At 44.3% G+C, this 13,086-nt stretch overlaps 2 protein-coding genes across 5 annotated transcripts in view; both read left to right on the top strand.

The window, feature by feature from the left end:
* The window catches only part of CMC2 (C-X9-C motif containing 2), a 662,556-nt gene that overhangs the window by 290,847 nt on the left and 358,623 nt on the right, over positions 1–13,086 (top strand). The gene's annotated exons all lie outside the window — the stretch shown is intronic.
* CMIP (c-Maf inducing protein) overlaps positions 1–13,086 on the top strand; it is a 182,916-nt gene that overhangs the window by 891 nt on the left and 168,939 nt on the right. The gene's annotated exons all lie outside the window — the stretch shown is intronic.

The raw sequence follows: 13,086 nt of genomic DNA, 5'->3' as shown, positions 1-13,086 counted from the left end.
GCACCTTTGGCATGTGGTGAAACGGGAGATTCGCATCATGCATGTGCAGCCAATAAATCTGCAGCAACTGCATGATGCTATCATGTCAATATGGCCTAAAATCTCTGAGGAATATTTCAGACACCTTGTTGAATCTATGCCATAAAGAAATAAGACAGTTCTGTAAGCAAAAAGGGGTCCAACCCGGTACTAGCAAGGTGTACCTAATAAAGTGGCCGGTGAGTGTATAAAAACCTGTGCACAGCTGAGAATAAACCATTAGGTCTGGTTTCCGGGTAAGATGTGGACTTAAGAATGGAGGCTGTATTCTACCCAAAGCTTTATAAAGCCTCCCAGCTCCTAGACCCCAGTACAAGGCTTACGAGGTTTTCAAAAATTTTCATCACCTCTGGAGCCCCTCACCTGTGTATGTGACACATATCCACAAGACTGTTAGAAGCCTTGCTGAACTTCAGAAGAGTTTCTTGTTTGCCTTTGTCTGCAAATGGCCTAAAATGCCAGTATAGTGCTGTCACTCTTTTCCTACTGGTTTTCCTGTGCATTTGACAGGTGGGTCATGGTGCCCTAATTGAACAGGTGGCAGAGTTGAGAGTCCTGCCACCAGGCTTCATGAGAGAGATAATGAACCACAAATGACTCAATTTACAGAAATGTATATGTAAAACCAGGTTAAAGAGTTTGGTACACAGTCCATGGTGATATCCTGTGAATAACAAATAATGGAAATGCAAACACTCCAAAGTCAAATTCTGTTTTTAACTTAAAGCGCATCAGTACTTACTTCAGCTCTAGCGATGTGGTGTCCCTGAGCTCACTGCCCAGCCGCTGACCTCTTCGAACGGCCAGCTTCTCGGTCTTCATCTGTTATTAGTCAGGCAGGGATGACGTCATCCCGTATGCGCATGAGCTCAGTCCGATTCAGTATTGCTGAATTATTACAGTGAGCAGTATGTCTCTTCTGCATTAAAAATCCTGCCTGTCCACTAGTTTTACTTCCATAGCCCAAATTTCCACTTTAAAGTGTACAGTATCTCACAAAAGTGAGTACACTCCTCACATTTTTTTAAATATTTTATTATATCTTTTCATGTGACAACACTGAAGAAATTACACTTTGCTACAATGTAAACTCTAAATAAATCAACACAGCCATTAATGTCTAAACCGCTGGCAATGGCAACAAAAGTGAGTACACCCCTAAGTGAACATGTCCAAATTGGGCCCAATTAGCCATTTTCCCTCTCCGGTGTCATGTGACTCGTTATTATTACAAGGTCTCAGGCGTGAATGGGGGAGCAGGTATGTTAAATTTGGTGTTATCGCTCTCACTCTCTCATACTGCTCACTGTAAGTTCAACATGGCACCTCATGGCAAAGAACTCTCTGAGGATCTAAAAAAAACAATTGTTGCTCTACATAAAGATGGGCTAGGCTATAAAAAGATTTCCAAGGCCCTAAAACTGAGCAGCAGCGCGGTGGCCAAGACCATGCAGCGGTTTAATAGGACATGTTCCAATCAGAACAGGCCTCACCATGGTCGACCAAAGAAGTTGAGTGCACGTGCTCAGCATCATATTCAGAGGTTGTCTTTGGAAAATAGACGTATGAGTGCTGCCAGCATTGCTAGAGAGTTTGAAGGGGTGGGAGAGACTAGGATAAACTTATTTGGTTCAGATGGTGTCAAGCGTGTGTGGCGGCAACCAGGTGAGGAGTACAAAGACAAGTGTGTCTTGCCTACAGTCAAGCATGTTGTTTGGAGTGTCATTGTCTGGGGGCTGCATGAGTGCTGCCGACACTGGGGAGCTACAGTTCATTGAGGGAACCTTGAATGACAACATGTACTGTGACATACTGAAGCAGAGCACCATCCCCTCCCTTCAGAGACTGGGCCGCAGGGCAGTATTCCAACATGATAATGACCCCAAACACACATCCAAGATGACCACTGCCTTGCTAAGGAAGCTGAGGGTAAAGGTAATGGGCTGGCCAAACATGTCTACAGACCTAAACCCTATTGAGTATCTGTGGGGCATCCTCAAACAGAAGATTAAGGAGCGCAAGGTCTCTAACATCCACCAGCTCTGTGATGTCATCATGGAGGAGTGGAAGAGGACTCCAGTGGCAACCTGTGAAGCTCTGGTGAACTCCATGCCCAGGGGGGTTAAGGCAGTGCTGGAAAATAATGGTGGCCACACAAAATATTGACACTTTGGGCCCAATTCGGACATTTCGACTTTAAGGGGTTTACTCACTATTGTTGCCACTGGTTTAGATATTAATGTCGGTTTGTTGAGTTTTTTTGAGGGGACAGCAAATTTACAGTTATACAAGCTGTACACTCACTGCTTTACATTGTAGCAAAGTGTAATTTCTTCAGTGTTGTCACATGAAAAGATATAATATATTTACAAAAATGTGAGGGGTGTACTCACTTTTGTGAGATACCATATATCTAGCCAAAACTTTAATGTTCTGGATAGAGTATGGAAGATTTATTACCCCTTTTCAGTTTAAGGTTTGCTGTCGGTGTCCTGTTGGGTCTTTCTGTTCTGGAGATGGCAACTGAAGTGAGAGAAAATCACCAAAGTGATAGAAATTCCCCTATTAGACCATTGTCATTAGAAGAAAGTGACCTCATTGCAAGATTCCCCTTACCTCTTGTTCTGGTGACAACTGTAAAACTGGACTTCCCCTCAGTTTCTTTTAATGACAGTGGCCTTTAGGACCACTAGGGTAAATCTCACTAACCGAGACAGTAATACAATACTGACTGAGGTTATAACATTTCCACACAATGTACATAAACTTTCTCCTAACATGTTAACAAAGTGGGGACCAAGAATTTAAAGACACGCAGGCCCCCCTCTATTAACGTACGGGCAGGAGCTCAGAGGATGAAATCTCATAAAAGGGTGTAATAACTACTTATCTCCTAGACTTGTTATAGGTCAGCAACTCAGAACTGATCTTAAAGCACTGTACCTAATAGACTTTAAGACCCCGTTCACACTGGGGCGATCCGACTTGCCGGGGCGACCTCACAGGTCGCGGCGCGCAGCTCGCACCGCGACCTCGGAGGGGCCGGCATGGACTTCATAACATTGAACTCAATGCAGGTCGCTCCAGGTTGCCCCAAAGAAGCTCCGGACCCTTTTTCTAAGTCGGAGCAACTTGTGTCGCTCCTATTAGAACGGGTCCACAGCTTATCTATGGCAGGCGACCTGTCAGGCGACCAGGTCGCCTGACAGGTCGCCCCAGTGTGAGCGGGGTCTTTATAGACGTTTAAGAACATTTTTTGTTGTTTTGTGTTAACATTGCTTAACAGTAAATATTATCATTATTGGTGATATTGAACACTTGTTTTTTTTTCATTTTATATTGGGATATAGCGCATCCTTTAACTTTTTATTAAACTGCTCAGAAGGCTTTAAAATCAAAGTTTCAGAATGGCAGCCAGGTAACTAGCACTCTTAAAGAGGTTGTAAACCTCAAAGAAAAAAACATAAAAATAAAAAAAAAAATCTGAAAGACAAAGGCATAATGAGCTAGTATGCATCGCACACTAGCTCATTATGAAATATTACCTTAGAACAAAGCCCCTGTTGCACTGCCCGCTCACCAGTGACACAACCGTCATGTTCAGCCGTCTTCCTTCTGGGTTTTGCGCCCTCCGGTCATCTGATTGGCCGAAGCCGCGATGACATCACTGGATGAATTATCCATGAATGAATTAGAGATTAGGGATAAATTAGAGTGGAGATTGCGAGCCAGGCCTTCTCATCCAATATCAGTGCCTGACCTCACAAATAGACTTCTAGAATAATGGTCAAACATCCCGCATAGACACACTCCTAAACCTTGTGGACAGCCTTCCCAGAAGAGTTGAAGCTGTTATAGCTGTAAAGGGTGGGCCAACTCAATATTGCACCCTACAGACTAAGACTGGGATGCCATTAAAGTTCATGTGTGTGTAAAGGCAGGCGTCCCAATACTTTTGACAATATAGTGTAGCTGTGAATGAACCCTATACTATATATGTCACTTCTCTATTCTTCTTGTGAACCATTTAGTGTATGGCACACATGCTGCGGACTGAAAAGAGTTAACAACCTTTCAGTCCAGAAGGTATTATTGCTCTGCTCATTTTCTCTGTGTAAATGTTTTGCGCACACACGTGGTGCCTTTTTCCCCTTCTGTTCTTAATAATCAGAAGGTAACCAGATGGAAAAACAAACAGGGAGAAGCCCTGGTAATGCACAGTGAAGATACAGTAGCTGATGGTGTACAGCGCCAGTGATCGCGTCGTGTTTATGTGTTTACTTTTGTGGGATTAAATCTGTCGCTGTTTATTAAATAATCCGAAAACTTAAAAACAGAATATTACATTAATCAGTTTTCTGCACAGCCTTGGGGCCTCAATTCTGAGACATGAATCAAAATTTTTTACATATTGGGTAATTTAACACGGCTGCATAGATCACATCTGTGTATGACAAGATGGAAACTCTGTGTGTGGGATGATAAGAATGTCCTATACACTGGTTATTACTCTCTGGGAAAGCACTACACAGTGAGAGCCTCACCCTATTATAAGATCCTCCTGAAATACTTGATGGTGTCCATAGAGTAGTGGGCGGTGTCCGTAGAGTAGTGGGCGGTGTCCGTAGAGTAGTGGACGGTGTCCGTAGAGTAGTGGACGGTGTCCGTAGAGTAGTGGACGGTGTCCGTAGAGTAGTGGACGGTGTCCGTAGAGTAGTGGACGGTGTCCGTAGAGTAGTGGACGGTGTCCGTAGAGTAGTGGACGGTGTCCGTAGAGTAGTGGACGGTGTCCGTAGAGTAGTGGACGGTGTCCGTAGAGTAGTGGACGGTGTACGTAGAGTAGTGGACGGTGTACGTAGAGTAGTGGACGGTGTACGTAGAGTAGTGGACGGTGTACGTAGAGTAGTGGACGGTGTACGTAGAGTAGTGGACGGTGTACGTAGAGTAGTGGACGGTGTACGTAGAGTAGTGGACGGTGTACGTAGAGTAGTGGACGGTGTACGTAGAGTAGTGGACGGTGTACGTAGAGTAGTGGACGGTGTACGTAGAGTAGTGGACGGTGTCTGTCGAGTAGTGGACGGTGTCTGTCGAGTAGTGGACGGTGTCTGTCGAGTAGTGGACGGTGTCTGTCGAGTAGTGGACGGTGTCTGTCGAGTAGTGGACGGTGTCTGTCGACTAGTGGACGGTGTCTGTCGACTAGTGGACGGTGTTCGTCGACTAGTGGACGGTGTTCGTCGACTAGTGGACGGTGTTCGTCGACTAGTGGACGGTGTTGGTAGACTAGTAGACGGTGTTGGTAGACTAGTGGACGGTGTTGGTAGACTAGTGGACGGTGTTGGTAGACTAGTGGACGGTGTTGGTAGACTAGTGGACGGTGTTGGTAGACTAATGGACGGTGTTGGTAGACTAGTGGACGGTGTTGGTAGACTAGTGGACGGTGTTGGTAGACTAGTGGACGGTGTTGGTAGACTAGTGGACGGTGTTGGTAGACTAGTGGACGGTGTTGGTAGACTAGTGGACGGTGTCTGTCGAGTAGTGGACGGTGTTGGTAGACTAGTGGACGGTGTTGGTAGACTAGTGGACGGTGTCTGTCGAGTAGTGGACGGTGTCTGTCGAGTAGTGGACGGTGTCTGTCGAGTAGTGGACGGTGTCTGTCGAGTAGTGGACGGTGTCTGTCGAGTAGTGGGCGGTGTCTGTCGAGTAGTGGGCGGTGTCTGTAGAGTAGTGGACAGCTTTAGTCGATAAAACAGTGGGCAGTGTCAGTCGGTAAATAAGTGGGCGGTGTCAGCCAGTAGAACAGTGGGTGTTGTCAATAGGGCAGAGGTCAGTGTGGGTAGGGCGGTTGGTGGCGTCTGTCTTTTTATTTTTTATTTTTTACATTTTTTTTTCAGATTTTTTATTTTTTATTTTACTTGGGGGTGGTTTAGGTGAAATATTAATGGTCTAAACAGACCCCTGATGTCTCATTTTTGAGACAGAGAAAGGGACTGAGGACATAGATTCCCCAGTCCCTTTCTCTGCAGCCTCAGCTGCACTGGACAGTGAATAAATAGGAAGTGCTCTGTGCTGAGGCTTTCAGTTTATTCACAAACTGAAGTATAGAAAACAGTTTATTATGCTTCAGTTATGAATGAACACAGGAGCAATTGGCTACCAATCACTGTGTTTATTCAGAATAGAAAATGCCAGTAAATTATATATTTACAAGCCCCTTCCCCACAGTCCATCCTGAAACATCCCCCCCATACCCCCCAGCAGCTGGCTGGAGAGGAAAGGAGGGAAGCCACCAGCATTGTGGACGACCTCTTTTTATTTTAAGAAGATTTGTTTGATTTGCTAATCAATGGGGTTGAATCGATGGTTGTTTTCAACCTGATGAGAAAATTCAAAGAAGCAGGATGAAAATGATGAAACGAATATTTAGCATTGTATGTGGTTTTTGAAATTACATTCATTCCAAATCTGAATGTTAAAAGCAAACAAAATTTTTGAACAAAGTTCTTCACGTTGTTAAATATTTCTGATTTCTGAACTTTAAGGGCTCTTTCACACGGCCGCTCCGTGTGAGAGCTCCGCTGCGGGACTTTTTTTTCACGGAGCGGATGACATTTCTGTCATCCGCTCCGTGTGCCCGCATATCATCCCATCCGTTTGCGGATGATATGCGGACATAATGTAAGCCTATGTGGATTGCGGATGTCAGCGGATGACACCGCTGACATCCGATTTTCCTTCCTTTCCGTTTTTTGAACGGAACAAAAACAGGGTACTGTTCTGTTCCAAAAAACGGAACAGAACTGAAAGGAAGAAAATCGGATGTCAGCGGATGGTATTCCGCTGACATCCGCAATGCCATAGACTTACATTATGTCCGCAAATCATCCGCAAAAAAATAGGATGATTTGCGGACATACGGAGCGCCCGTGTGAAAGGGCCTATAGAGTTTTGTTACAGTTTATAACTTTAAGGGGTATTTTTTGACAAAAGATCCGCACTGACGTCACTTTTTGAAAGTGTAAGTTCACAAAAAATTCACTTTTTGAAAGTGTAAGTTCACAAAAAAAGTCAAGCTGTGGTCCACTGTTTGCCAGTCAATGACCAGGAGTATGTGGTGAGGGGCGCCTCCCACCACTCTGCCCAGGGCAGAGTTCCCTTCTGCCCTCCCTCTGTGGATGATTATTTTTCACTGTCCAAACAGTCGATGCGGGGTTCCAGTGATTTGATAGCTGAAGTCTTCTGGATTAAGAGCGATTCCCATTGGTTGCATGCTGGCAAGTGACCGCTTTGACAAATCAGAATCACTCTGATTAGTCCCTGCGTTCCTAAGAAAAGAAAGGGAAGGAGACAGATGATGTGTTTTTTGAAGGATTCCCTAAAGAAAAAATAAATAGAAGCTTGAAAAAATACACCACACCAGGAACCAGTTAGCTGCAGTATATTACATTTTTGGTTTTGGGGTTCAGATCGGACTGTTGAAATGACATTAAAGCGGTTGTAAACCATTGGTTGCTTTTTTTTTTTTTTGGACCTGCAAGGTAAAGGCATAATGCAGGTCTTGACAAATGTGCTTGGAATCTAGGAACCACCCAAAAAAAGAGCCAGCTTTTTTTATTTTTTGCGCATGCCAAATGGCTGGCTTCTGTTGGACTGGCTGCCATACACACGGGCCGAATGGCGGCCAGTTTTAAAAGAACCGGCTGATGTTGCCCAGCATTCGGCCCATGTGCACTTGGCTTGATGGTGTGATGGGCAGTGGCTCACTAGGGAAGGACAGTGCAGCAAGTTGGAGGCGATAGGGAGACACAGTGATCCAGTAACTCATGGCACCTTAGGCCTTTTCACAGAATCCGCTTGCTCAGCGGGGATTTCTCCGCTATTTCCCGCTGAGCAGGTGGATGACAAGTCTTGTCCGCTTCATTATACAGAGCAAACATGGACACAGTCCTGCTCTCCTCTATAGGGCAGGCGGATGGAAATGGACTGCCTGTCCATTTCTATTCAATGTCATCTGATTCGATCCGTCGGACAGATGAAAAGTAGGACCACCATCTGCCTGTTGTTGGTGGACAGGATCAGATGGCGGGGGTTGTCAATGGACATCTGCCACTCCATAGAGAGGTGACTGGACGGTCCGATCAGGTCCGCCTTTGAAACTGACAGGTGAACCTGATCATACAGCCTGTGTGAAAGGGGCCTTCGACTGTATGGCATGGCCGGGAGAGAATGGAAAAAATAATAAAAAATGAATTTTAATAGAAAAAAATAAAAAACTGTTTCCATCTTCGTGGGGTTGTAGATGGAACTAAGGCTGTTCGGACCAGCTGTCCCACACTCCCTGTCCAATCACCGGTAAGGGCAGGGCACCAGATCAAGCCCTCAACATCTTCAACCTCTTTTCCCTGGGCAGGCAGTGAGAACAGACAGGGGCCTGCTTGTTGCAGCCCCGGCCACCACAAGAGGGTGCCAGTTTCCCGATGCAAGCGCCTTGCTGCAGCAGGCCACAAAGCCATGGTCTCAATTACTGGCCGGCGTGGCATCTTAGTCCATGCATCCGTGAACGGGGACCGCATAGGGACAAGACATCTGCCGCAGTGTAGCCCAGGTGCCAGGCCGCTATTTCTAGTCGCCAATGTGACCTGGCACCTGGGGTTTGTCGAGCCCTGACATAATGTGCTAGTTTGTACCTATAGGTAAGCCTTATTATAAGCTTATCTATAGGTACAAATTATAGCTTAGAGTTTACTTCCTCTTTAACATGTTAGCCCTGGTTCACAATACTCCAAATTCTCATGTGACTTGCTGCGACACAGAGTCTCATGACATGTCAAAACACAGCCATTTCAATGGGTGCTGTCTTAATTGCTGTGACTCAAGTCGCAGTGACAAAAATAATAAATCCTGCACTACTTTTTGCATTTTCCTTGCAAATGAGTGCCATAGACTTCAATGTTAAAATCACAAAAGTCGCAAGGAAGTAGTTTCTTTCTCTTATCGTTGTGACTGTGGTTGCGGCTTCAGAGGGTTTTGTGAGTTCAATAATATGTGTTACACGCTGTATTGTTATGATTGGCCAAAGTCGCAAAAACATCACAGTCACAATGCAACGTTGCACTGGAAGTCACAGGACTTTGGGGTCACAACAGTGTAAACTGAGTGTTCAATGCTTCCTATGCAGCGGCGTACCGGTATGTTGCTGGATAGGAAGGATGAGTTATCAATGTTTCCAGCTGGCGATTCCGAATCCAGTAAAACTCAGTCAACACCATAGAATACAATGTCAAGCAAAAGGACAGCCGGCAACTCTGTAAATCTTCCAATTCTTTATTTTCACACCTCAGTGAGTAAAATAGACAAGGTGGCTAACGCGTTTCGGTGATGAGCCATGGTCACAGCACACTAAAGTTCCAATAATAATTTTTTAAAAAAATGTAAAGTGCCCCCCCGTCCGCCTGTGCTCGCGCACACACGTGAACGCATGCGCCGGTCCTGCACTCATATGTAAATGGAGATCACACTTTACATGTGAGGTACCACCTGAATATTGGACCTCTTATGTAACCCTAAATTGGTAACCTGTAAAGACTTTTAAAGTTTCGCCTATGGGTTTTTTAGGTACCATAGTTTGGCGCCGTTGGCGGATGCAGTTTTAACGCTTGACATGTTTGGTATCTGTTTACTCGGTGTAATATTATCTTTTATATTTTACCAAAAATTGGGTATCATATTGTGTTTTTGTTTGTTAAAATTTATTAAAGTGCATTTTTTTAAAAAAAATTGTATTTGAGAAACCGCTGTCGCTGATCATGTGACAAAAAAATATGCAACATCCACTATTTTTATTCTCTAAGGCCTGTGCTTAATCACATCCGGCCCGCCCACCGTCAATTGACGGCGGAGCGGGGCAGCTATTGTTCTGGGTCGCCGTCATATGACGGCGCATCAGAACAAGCTCTCTCGTGCGCCCGCGGAGGCGCGCAGAGCGGCGATCGTGGACGCGCTGTGTTGCTAGGACATGGCGTGACCCCGATCTTGGTGAAGAGCCAATGACCTGGCTCTTTACCCATGTGATCGGCTGTGTCTGATCACAGCAGGTCACATGTAAATGAGGAAGTGCCGTTTTATCGGCTCTCCTCGCCTCACACAGTCAGCGTGTGGGGCGAGGAGAGCCGATCAGCGGCTCCTCCTCAAAGGGGAACACAGAAAAGGAAATCAGGGCACTGATCATCAGTGCCCTGATTACATAAAAGCTCGAAAAGTGCCCACAATCAGTGCCCATAGTGTTGCCAGTCAGTGCCGGCTCATCTGTGCTGTCCATCAGTGCTGCCTGTCAGTGCCACCTCTCAGTGCCCATCAGTGCCACCTCTCAGTGCCCATCAGTGCAGCCTATCAGTGCCCATCAGTGCCACCTCATCAGTGCACATCAGTGAAGGAGAAAAATTACTTATTTTAAAAATTTACTGACAGAAAATAAGAAAAACTTTTTTTTTTTTTTTCAAAATTTTCTGGCTTTTTTCTTTTTTTTTTGTAAGAAATAAAAAACCCAGCAGTGATTGAATACCATCAAAAGAAAGCTCTATTTGTGTGAAAAAAATGATAAAAATGTCATTTGGGTACAGTGTAGCATGACCGCGCAATTGTCATTCAAAGTGTGACAGCGCTGAAAGCTGAAAATTGGCCTGGGCAGGAAGGGGGGTGAAAGTGCACTGTATTGAAGTGGTTAAAAAAAATTATAATGTTTGAGGGTCCTTTTTATTGGAAATAAAATTATTTTATAAATGTAGGAGAGGAATGTCAGAATTGGCCCGAACTGGAATTGGTTAATGCTTTCTTGAGACTGCAACGACTGGGTTTACGTACTGCATTGAGGCCAACATATTCCCAACTCCTCTAGCAGCTTCTTTTGCGGAGATTTGTACTTTTTTGAGTGTAACAAAATACCAAAAAAACATCCGATCGTATCACCATCTAATTTTTTTTTTTTATCTCTCTCTACTTTGTTACACTGAGCTGTTCCTCCCTGCCTTTGCTTTGAAACTGTCCTTGGACAAAAGCCCGTGTTATGCTTTGATGCAAACAAATGCAGCATAACGATCGCATTTATAAGGGTCCCGTATTAACTCCTCGCTTTGCAAAAGGCCATGGATTGATGTCTTTTTCGACACTAAGTAGGGAATGCATGGGATCCAGCAGATTGGGCCTTTACTGCCTGGAAAATCCCAATATCCCTCATTCAGCACAATTGACACCTAATGAGCAATGCCTGTTAGCATCAGTTAAAAATGACAATACTTCTCTCCTGCCCAGGTGATAAATCTCTCCCTGAGCATTAAAGGCTGCTAATTGCCTGCAATGTTGTTTAGTTTACACATAAAGAGCCATTTGTACACACGCCTCCCGGCGTCCATTCATCATGTGCTGCCTTTAATGGAAGCACTGGCCTTGTACAATATTAATGGCTGTGATGTGAGTTGTGCTGTGGCGTATAATAGGGAGCCAGGCTTCAGAGCCATTGTTGAGGCATCAAAAGTGGGATAATCACCGTGTTACATGACATATACAGCGTCACCGCGTGTTGTACATGGGATCATCTTTCACGGTCCTTGCTTTGCTGGGAAAGGGGGAATCCCCTTGAAGTGATACTAAACACACACTGTTTATTTACATTTTCCCTCTATTTCTGTATGTTGATGACGGCACTGTAATTATTTTAATAAAAAAAATCAAAATACCTTTTTCCTAATCGATATACAGCTGTCACATGACCCAGCTCTTTCCCAGCCTGTCTGCAGGGAAACCTAAGCAGGAGGAGCTTCTAGTCCTCTGCTGCTGTTCGCGTGTTCACAAAAAGAATACAGAGTAAAAATAAATAATTAACATTAATAAACTGTTTTAAATTGTCATACACATATATATTTGAAATCAAATATTTATTATCTATTGGCAATAGCATGTGTGAGCGGATTTCTGCCAGTCACAGGGTGAGTCACGCCCCAGCAGCCTGTGTCTAAGAAAAAGAGGGAGGTGAGGCCTCCAACAATCTTCATGTAATATCCCGCCCCTATTGTGTTTAGCTGGTTAGTGGGCATGGACAACAAGGGAGGGAGTGGGCTGTCATTTATAACTGTGTATATGCCCACGTGTGATTCTGTAGTTACATGGTTTGCTCAGATGTGATAGGGAGGAAATGCCTTGAATAGAAACTCACTGAAAACTGAGCATGTGCAGAGTTGCCAACACTGCCAATTTTAGCTGAATTGGGTACATGGACAGAAGGGGGAGATAGAGAGCAGCAGGATCAAACAGGTTTTTTTTGCAGAACACAGCAAATAAATCTTATAGTGACGTATTAACTATGAACAGCATGTATGACAGCATTTATTGATTTTTTTTTTTATGATGTGGATTTAGTGACACTTTAAGGTGGAATGCTAGTTTATACCATACTGCTTTTAAATTATGCAGAAGTGGCAAAACAACTTAATTGTGTATCTGTTAATGATCTACCTTTTTCCTGTTGTATCCTTAAAGCGGTAGTATCCCGCTTGACACTTTTACCTACAGGTAAGCCTATAATAAGGCTTACCTGTAGGTACAAATAATATCTCCTAAACCGGCATGGTTTAGGAGATATTTACAGTGCACTGCGCTCTCAATGGATGGCACATGCACGTACGCCAGTGACGTCACCTGCTTCTATTAAAGTAAATATCTTCTAAGCGATGTACGTTTAGGAGATATTTACTGTACCTATAGGTAAGCCTTATTAAAGGATTACCTGTAGGTATAAATAAAAAAGTGGACATTACTATCGCTTTAAGTTTAAATGGCCGAGCTGTAATGACTCCACTTTATTAGCAGCCGATGACATCACTGGGTCATGTGCACTGCGCTGTAAATGAAAGGCATGTCATTCATTGAGAGCGCAGTGCACGTGTGCCAGTGTTGTCCTCTGCTTGTCTTTGTCTTGCTGTTCACAGGCAGTCTCCGTTTTGTAATAATTCCTTAAAAATACATTTCAATAAAAATAATTTTCAAAAAAAGTAAATA

This window comes from Pelophylax lessonae, assembly GCF_965119305.1.
Source record: "Pelophylax lessonae genome assembly, chromosome: 10".
Lineage (NCBI taxonomy): Eukaryota > Metazoa > Chordata > Amphibia > Anura > Ranidae > Pelophylax > Pelophylax lessonae.
This window is presented reverse-complemented; position numbering and strand designations above follow the sequence as displayed.